This window comes from Adiantum capillus-veneris, chromosome 29, assembly GCF_014529385.1.
Source record: "Adiantum capillus-veneris isolate H3 chromosome 29, ASM1452938v2, whole genome shotgun sequence".
NCBI lineage: Eukaryota > Viridiplantae > Streptophyta > Polypodiopsida > Polypodiales > Pteridaceae > Adiantum > Adiantum capillus-veneris.
Genome location: NC_140959.1, coordinates 88523286 through 88530247, shown reverse-complemented (window position 1 = coordinate 88530247; position 6962 = coordinate 88523286). Strand labels below are relative to the sequence as shown.

The 6962-nt window shown below is 40.9% G+C and overlaps 1 pseudogene; it reads right to left on the bottom strand.

The window, feature by feature from the left end:
* Positions 1-2488: 2488 nt before the first annotated feature.
* LOC147419548 (secreted RxLR effector protein 161 pseudogene) lies at positions 2489-3220 on the bottom strand (annotated as a pseudogene).
* Positions 3221-6962: the final 3742 nt, after the last annotated feature.

The following is a 6962-nucleotide window of genomic DNA, read 5'->3' as shown; positions in this document are numbered from 1 at the left end:
TTGGCTTAAGGGGGTGTTTGTTAGGGTAAACACAACTTGTAGCACCATATGGGAAAGCCGTCTAGCCACCTAGGAAGAGATAAATGATGACATGGTCCAATAGCAAGAGGATGCAACCTCTCTAGCCAATGATTGTAAAGAACTAAGCCTATTTAAGAGGCTATTCTCTAATCAATCAATAGCACATTGAGAATTATCATTCTCTCTCTCTCTCTCTATGCTCTCACTCTTGGCACAACCTAACCCTAATCTCCATCTTTATAGCCCTAACCCTAACCCTAACACCATGGTTAAGCTAAGGCTCCATCCTCCATAGCCGAATGTTGAACCATTGGTGATTAGGGAGCATGCTTCTGCATCTAACCTAACAGATGGGACACTTTGTTTAATATTTTCAAGTGTTTAGGTAAAGATGTTCATGGGATTCTCGCCCCTTCAATTTGGCAATTCATCTCATGTCTTGGGATATGAAGGAGGCTGAGGGTCTAAACGTTGCGTACATAGAGAGAGGTTGTGTGTGATGTATAGGGCGATAGTGAGAAGAAAGACCATGTATCTCTAGCTAGAAGGTGAGGATAATAAGTGCAAACTGGTAGTGGCAGACCAATCATATCATTATACACAACAAGACAGAAAGAAATATCAATGATTGATCAAGTAAGTGTCATAATAAGAGAGTGAAACTTTTCTTGCATGTATAAGTATAGGCAAGAGACCCACCAATCATGCAATTTAAGCAAGGTGTTTCTATAGAAAAATGTGATACTAGTCAAAGAAAAAGCGATTGAAGCTACCAAAAAAGGTCGTATATTGAAAAAATAGATAAATTCAACTATGTTGGGCATATTTTCCCACCAATCCTAACACTAACTTGATTCTTTTTGAGGTCTAATTCCATCCTTGGAAATTTAGAAGCATCATAAGAAAAACCAAAGTAGGAATATTTAATACTAGACCTTGCCATGTGTCCATTTGTATGAGCGAGAGCATGGTTGTTTTCAACTAATAAAGAGTCAAATATAGAAGATTGAGAGTGAAAGAAACAACATTAGACCATGCATGAGGGAGTTCCAAGCTAACATAAATGAGAGTATGCCTATGTGTGTGTTGTCATGCAACCACGTGAGAGTGGGTGGCCCTTTTTTAATGGACCCCCCATCTCATGTTGTGGGGGGATAGATTATATATATATGTGTATGTAAATATTCTTGTCAAGCTTGGTCTACCCCTACAAAGCAAAGGGCTATCTCAACCTTGGAAATAGTTTTCTCAAATATGGGATTTCATGGAGGTCATGTGAAGATAGATCACTAAGAATGGTCGAGACATTTTGAAGAATCTCTCAATCAGTGGTGTGGAAGCTCAACTTTTCCTATCAATCCTTACAAGTGGAAGATAACATAAAAGCCAAAGTGCACAAGAAAGGCACACATTGGGGGGACTTATGAATGTCAGTCATGCTTCTTCAACGTGGGAAAAAAAGGCATTGTTTATAGTTCCTAGGTCTGTCAATGAGATTTTATCTTTAAGATATAGGATATAGCTCCCATTAGAATCCTTTGATTTATCAACCTGGCTTGTGACGTATGACCCTTACAACCAGAATCGCAATGGATAGAGGAATTGCTCTCTTCTATTTCTCGTATCCTTTCTTCATGGGTTTTGAGTAGGTTTTGATCAATGGAACTTGAGAATAAATGAAGGCCATTTATGAAGTCGCCCCAATCTTTTGGGTTGGGGATCTCACAATTGGTATCAGAGCCTTAGGTTTAAAGTTTGGTTTCTCAACAGTCTGCACTATTCTTGAAGTTGAGTGCAAGAATACATAGCTTGACATTGTTATCCTCTTGTTTTGTAGCACAAATTTATGGACACAACCTGTTTAACTATCTTTAAGGCAATGTATCACACTATTGGCCTGTCACCAATCTTTAAATTCCAAGAGAAACTGTTTCGCATTCTCAACAAGATTTTTGCACCTCATATAAATTTTGACCCATCAAATACATGCCATATATACAAGTTGTTGGGTCTGTGAATCAAACTTTTTTATTCGACCACGTCATATTGAACACTTGGAAATTGACCTACACCAAATTAAGTGGGGTGGAGACTTGAAGCTGACTTGATACTTTCAATTTTATGAAGCCCCACTGATCATCATGGCACCTGATGGAGTCACAATCCTATTGGAATTAGGGTTGCAGAGAAATGCACACATCTTGGAGAAGACGAAGGAAGCTCAAGGCACAAAATAGAGAGTGTGTTACTTAGTGTGCAATGGAAAGATAGATAGCCATAGAGTGATGGGCGTATATACAATGCTCGGGGGAAAAAACCTCCTAAAGAGGGAAAAAATGCCCCGACGGTCCTAGTGTCTTCACACACATCACTACCATATGTATATATAACAAATCACCCATGGAGTGATGCGGTGAACGAGAGCTGGCACATGAGTAAAGGGAAGTGCCATGCCCTAAGGACATGATCAATACACAAAGGGAAGTAGGCCCAAAGCTCTGCGGAAAGCTACCAGCTTCTCATGAGACAATGCCTTTGTGAAAAGATTTGTAAGGTTGTCCTGTGTTGGCACATAAGCCAAGCTAACCTCTCCTGCTGAGAGCCTCTCCATGACATAGTGGTAATGCACCTCAATGTGCTTTGTGCGAGCATGAAAAACTGAGTCCCTCGCAACTACCAATGCGATCTACCTGTAAGTGTAGATAGTGTTGGCAGTGTCCTTTCCAACACCCAAATCAGCCATAAGGCGTCTGAGCCATACACACTCAACCGTAGCTGTGAAGACTGCCCTGTACTCAGCCTCACAACTCGAAGTGGCGATAGTCGGTTGCTTCTTGCTCAACCATGATATACCTGATCTGCCAAGCATGAAACAAAAACCACTTGTGGACACTTGCGTGTCAAAACAACCAGCCCAATCTGAGTCCAAAAAAGCATGTAAGTCTCGCGGCAATGATCCCCCCTTAGGATAAAACAAGCCAAGATGTAAAGTGCCACTAAGGTAGTGGAAAATCCTCTTGAGAACGTGCCAATGCTTAGACCCTGGGCTATGCATAAATCTGTTGACCTGTGAGACTGTAAACTGAATATCCGGCCTCGTGTTACATACATAAATGAGGCAGCCAATAGCAGTTTGATAAAGAGTGACATCAGCATGATCACCAGCATCATGTAGACTCAACTTCAAACCCGTTTCCATGGGAGTGCCAATAGGTTTGCAATCCTCAAGTCCAAACTTACATAGCAATGTCTCTATGTAACTTTTTTGACACAAGGCAATACCACCATCACAGTGCTTAAACTGTATACCCAAGTAATGATGCAACAACCCCAAATCTTTCATCTTGAAAGTAACATTAAAATCAGCCCTAAATTCAGCAATATGTCTCTCATTTGGTCCAGTGATGATTAGCAAATCATCGACATAAAGAACCACAATGAGAAGTACATCACCCTCATGCTTTACATACAATGTACTTCTAGTTGGAGTGTTACGAAAGCTTCGTTTGACCAAATGAGTGTCAGCTTTCTCATACCAAGCACGAGGAGATTGCTTCAACCCATACAAATCCTTCTTACAACTAGTTGCACACTTTGTACTCTTGTCCTTTTATGACAAAACCGCGAGGTTGCGTTACATAAACTTCCTCAAGTATGTCACCATTCAAGAAAGCAGTAACAATGACTGATTGATGTACATCCCAACCAAAATGAGCTGCCAATGCACATAGAAAATGCACAGTAGTCATACGACAGGTGGGAACAAAAGTGTCTTCATAATCTATGCCTTTTTGTTGTGCATAACCCTTTGCAACAAGTCGAGCCTTATGGCGATCGATCTCACCATCCGGCTTGCGTTTCAACTTGTAAACCCACTTTGTACCAATGGCCTTTTTGCCAGGAGGCAAATCACATAAAGTCCACGTGTCATTTTCTATAAGTGCATCGTATTCTGATTGCATGGCAGCCATCCAATTTTCTGAACTCTGTGCTTCATCAAAAGAGAGAGGTTCCTCAACATCATGTAAGCTAGACACAACGAAAGCATAACAATGTGATGCATAAGATGCATGGCGAGAGCCTAAACGAGTACGAATAGACAAAGGTGCATCCAATTTACTGTCACGCAAAGTGTGCACCAGCCACTTTGGCATACCTCTAGCTTGCTCATTTTTAGCCCTTTCCTCATCAAGTACATCATGTACATCTGCATCAGTAATAGGCTGATCTGTATTTTTAGAAACCCCCATAGGCTGTACATTTGCCTCATTGGACTTATATTTGTATTTCCACCACTAAAAAGAGGCAACAAAGTGTCATAAGTGTCCTGTGAGCTTACACTACTGTCTCTAGTACATGACAACAAGGGTTGAACAGAATCTTCCACAAACACTACATCCTGTGAAACAAGAATACGTTTTCTTTGCGGATGATACAACCTATAACCTTCGCTTTCAGCACTATAACCAACAAAAATACATTTGACAGTGTTATCATCCAATTTTTTGCACTGTGTTTGTGGCACCAAAGCATATGCCAAACAGCCAAAAACATGCATGTGCTCAATAGAAGGTCTTGTATCATGACATGATTCATATGGAGTAATAGATTGCAAAGCTTTCGTAGGACACCTGTTTAGTACATAAGTGGCACACATGATGGCCTCAAGCCAAAAAGAATGCAGCAAAGCTTGACTTTTGACCATACATCGTGCATTTCTGTAAGTGACCTATTTTTCCTCTCAGCAACACCATTTTGTTGAGGTGTATAAGGCACTGTACATTGGTGTTTTATCCCACGACTAGCCAGAAATGCATTGAATTCATAAGACATATACTCCCCCCCTAGATCGGAACGAAGGGTGTCCATAGTACATTTCGAGACATTTTCAGCCATAGCCAGAAATATTTTGAAGCACATAAAAACTTCGGACTTCGCTTTAAGAGGAAATATCCATGCATGCCTGGAGTAATCATCAATGAATGTCAAGAAGTAAAGGTAATTGCCCAAGGACGGAGTTTGCATGGGCCCACAAACATCATTATGCATGAGCTACAACCTGCATGTGGCCCGAACTGAACCATCCTTTGGAAAATTAGAACGCTGCATCTTACCCAAAATATAGCCTTCACAAACATGTTTGACAGGTTCTTCAAGAGGCGGCAAAGAAGCAACCATATCAGATTTTTGCAAACGTAGCAAACTGGCAAAATTCAGATGACGAAAACGTGCATACCAAAGTTTTGCATTTGAAATAGCCCTTGAATCTGCAACATCATTTGCAAAATTTTGTCGACACTTGTCATACAAAGTGAGCTTATACAGCCCACGGCACAAAAGCCCAGATGCAACGATTTCATGACCAAAATTGAGATCATGAACTATACATCTGTCATCCACAAATTTGACTACAAGTCCAAGTCTAGCAAGTGCAAATACAGACAAAAGATTCTTCTTCATCCCAGGTACATAAAGTGCATAACAAGTGTGAAAGAGCTGCCATTAGCAACAGTAAGCACAATATTTCCAACTCCCTAAACCGGATAAGAGGCATTGTTGGCACAAGTGACTGAATTCCCATGAGGGACAGACTTGAGAGAGGTGAAAAATTCACGATGTGAGGTAATGTACTTTGTAGAACCACTACAGAAATACTAGACATGTGAATCTGTAGCAACTGACAAGAATGCATCATGGACAGAAGGATTGTAAGTGCACTCTGCGCTAAAAGACCATTTTGCATCAACATCAGCATTACAGTCTCCTTTTACAGAAGACTCAACAATGTGCTTTTGTAGTGGAACCAACATTTGCAGTGGAATCACCCTCTTTCTTCTTAGCCTCTTTGGCCTTCAACTTAGGACACTGCTTGATCAAGTGATCATTAGCTATAATGGCAACGTGTCCTCTTTTTGCCCTCATCACCAAAATTGCCAGACGATGTGCTGCCAACAGAAGCATTGGGAACAGAAGTTTTGCCACTCGCAGCAGAACCATAAGAAGTGGCTGCATTGCTGTTACCACCCTTTCTTTGAGAAGCAATAAAAGCCTGTTCAACTGCAGGTTGTCTAGTCCTGTTTTTTTTGGAAACTGGCTCTTGCAACAGCAATGTGCATAATGCATCAAACTTGACAACTTTTGGATTGATGTACATCCCAACCAAAATGAGCTGCCAATGCACATAGAAAACGCACAGTAGTCATACGACAAGTGGGAGCAAAAGTCTCTTCATAATCTATGTCTTTTTGCTGTGCATCACCCTTTGCAACAAGTCGAGCCTTATGGCGATCGATCTCACCATCCGGCTTGCGTTTCAACTTGTAAACCCACTTCATACCAATGGCCTTTTTGCCAGGAGGCAAATCACATAAAGGTGTCATTTTCTATAAGTGCATCATATTCTGATTGAATGGCATCCATCCAATTTTCTGAATTCTGTGCTTCATGAAAAGACAGAGGCTCCTCAACATCATGTAAGCTAGACACAGCCAAAGCATAACAATGTGATGCATAAGATGCATGGCGAGAGCCTGAACGAGTACGACTAGACAAAGGTGCATCCAATCTACTGTCACACAAAGTGTGCACCAGCCATTTTGGCATACCTCTAGCCTGCTCATTTTCAACCCTTTCCTCATCAAGTACATCATGTACATTTGCATCAATAATAGGCTGATGTGTAACATTTTCAGAAACCCCCATAGGCTGTACATTTGCCTCATTGGAAATTACATTCGTATTTCCACCATTGAAAAGAGGCAACAAAGTGTCATAAATGTCCTCTGAGCTTACATTACTATCTCTAGTACATGACAACAAGGGCTGAACAGAATCTTCCACAAACACTACATCCCGTGAAACCAGAATACGCTTCGTTTGCGGATATAACCTATAACCTTTTCTTTCAGCACTGTAATCAACAAAAATACATTTGATAGCCT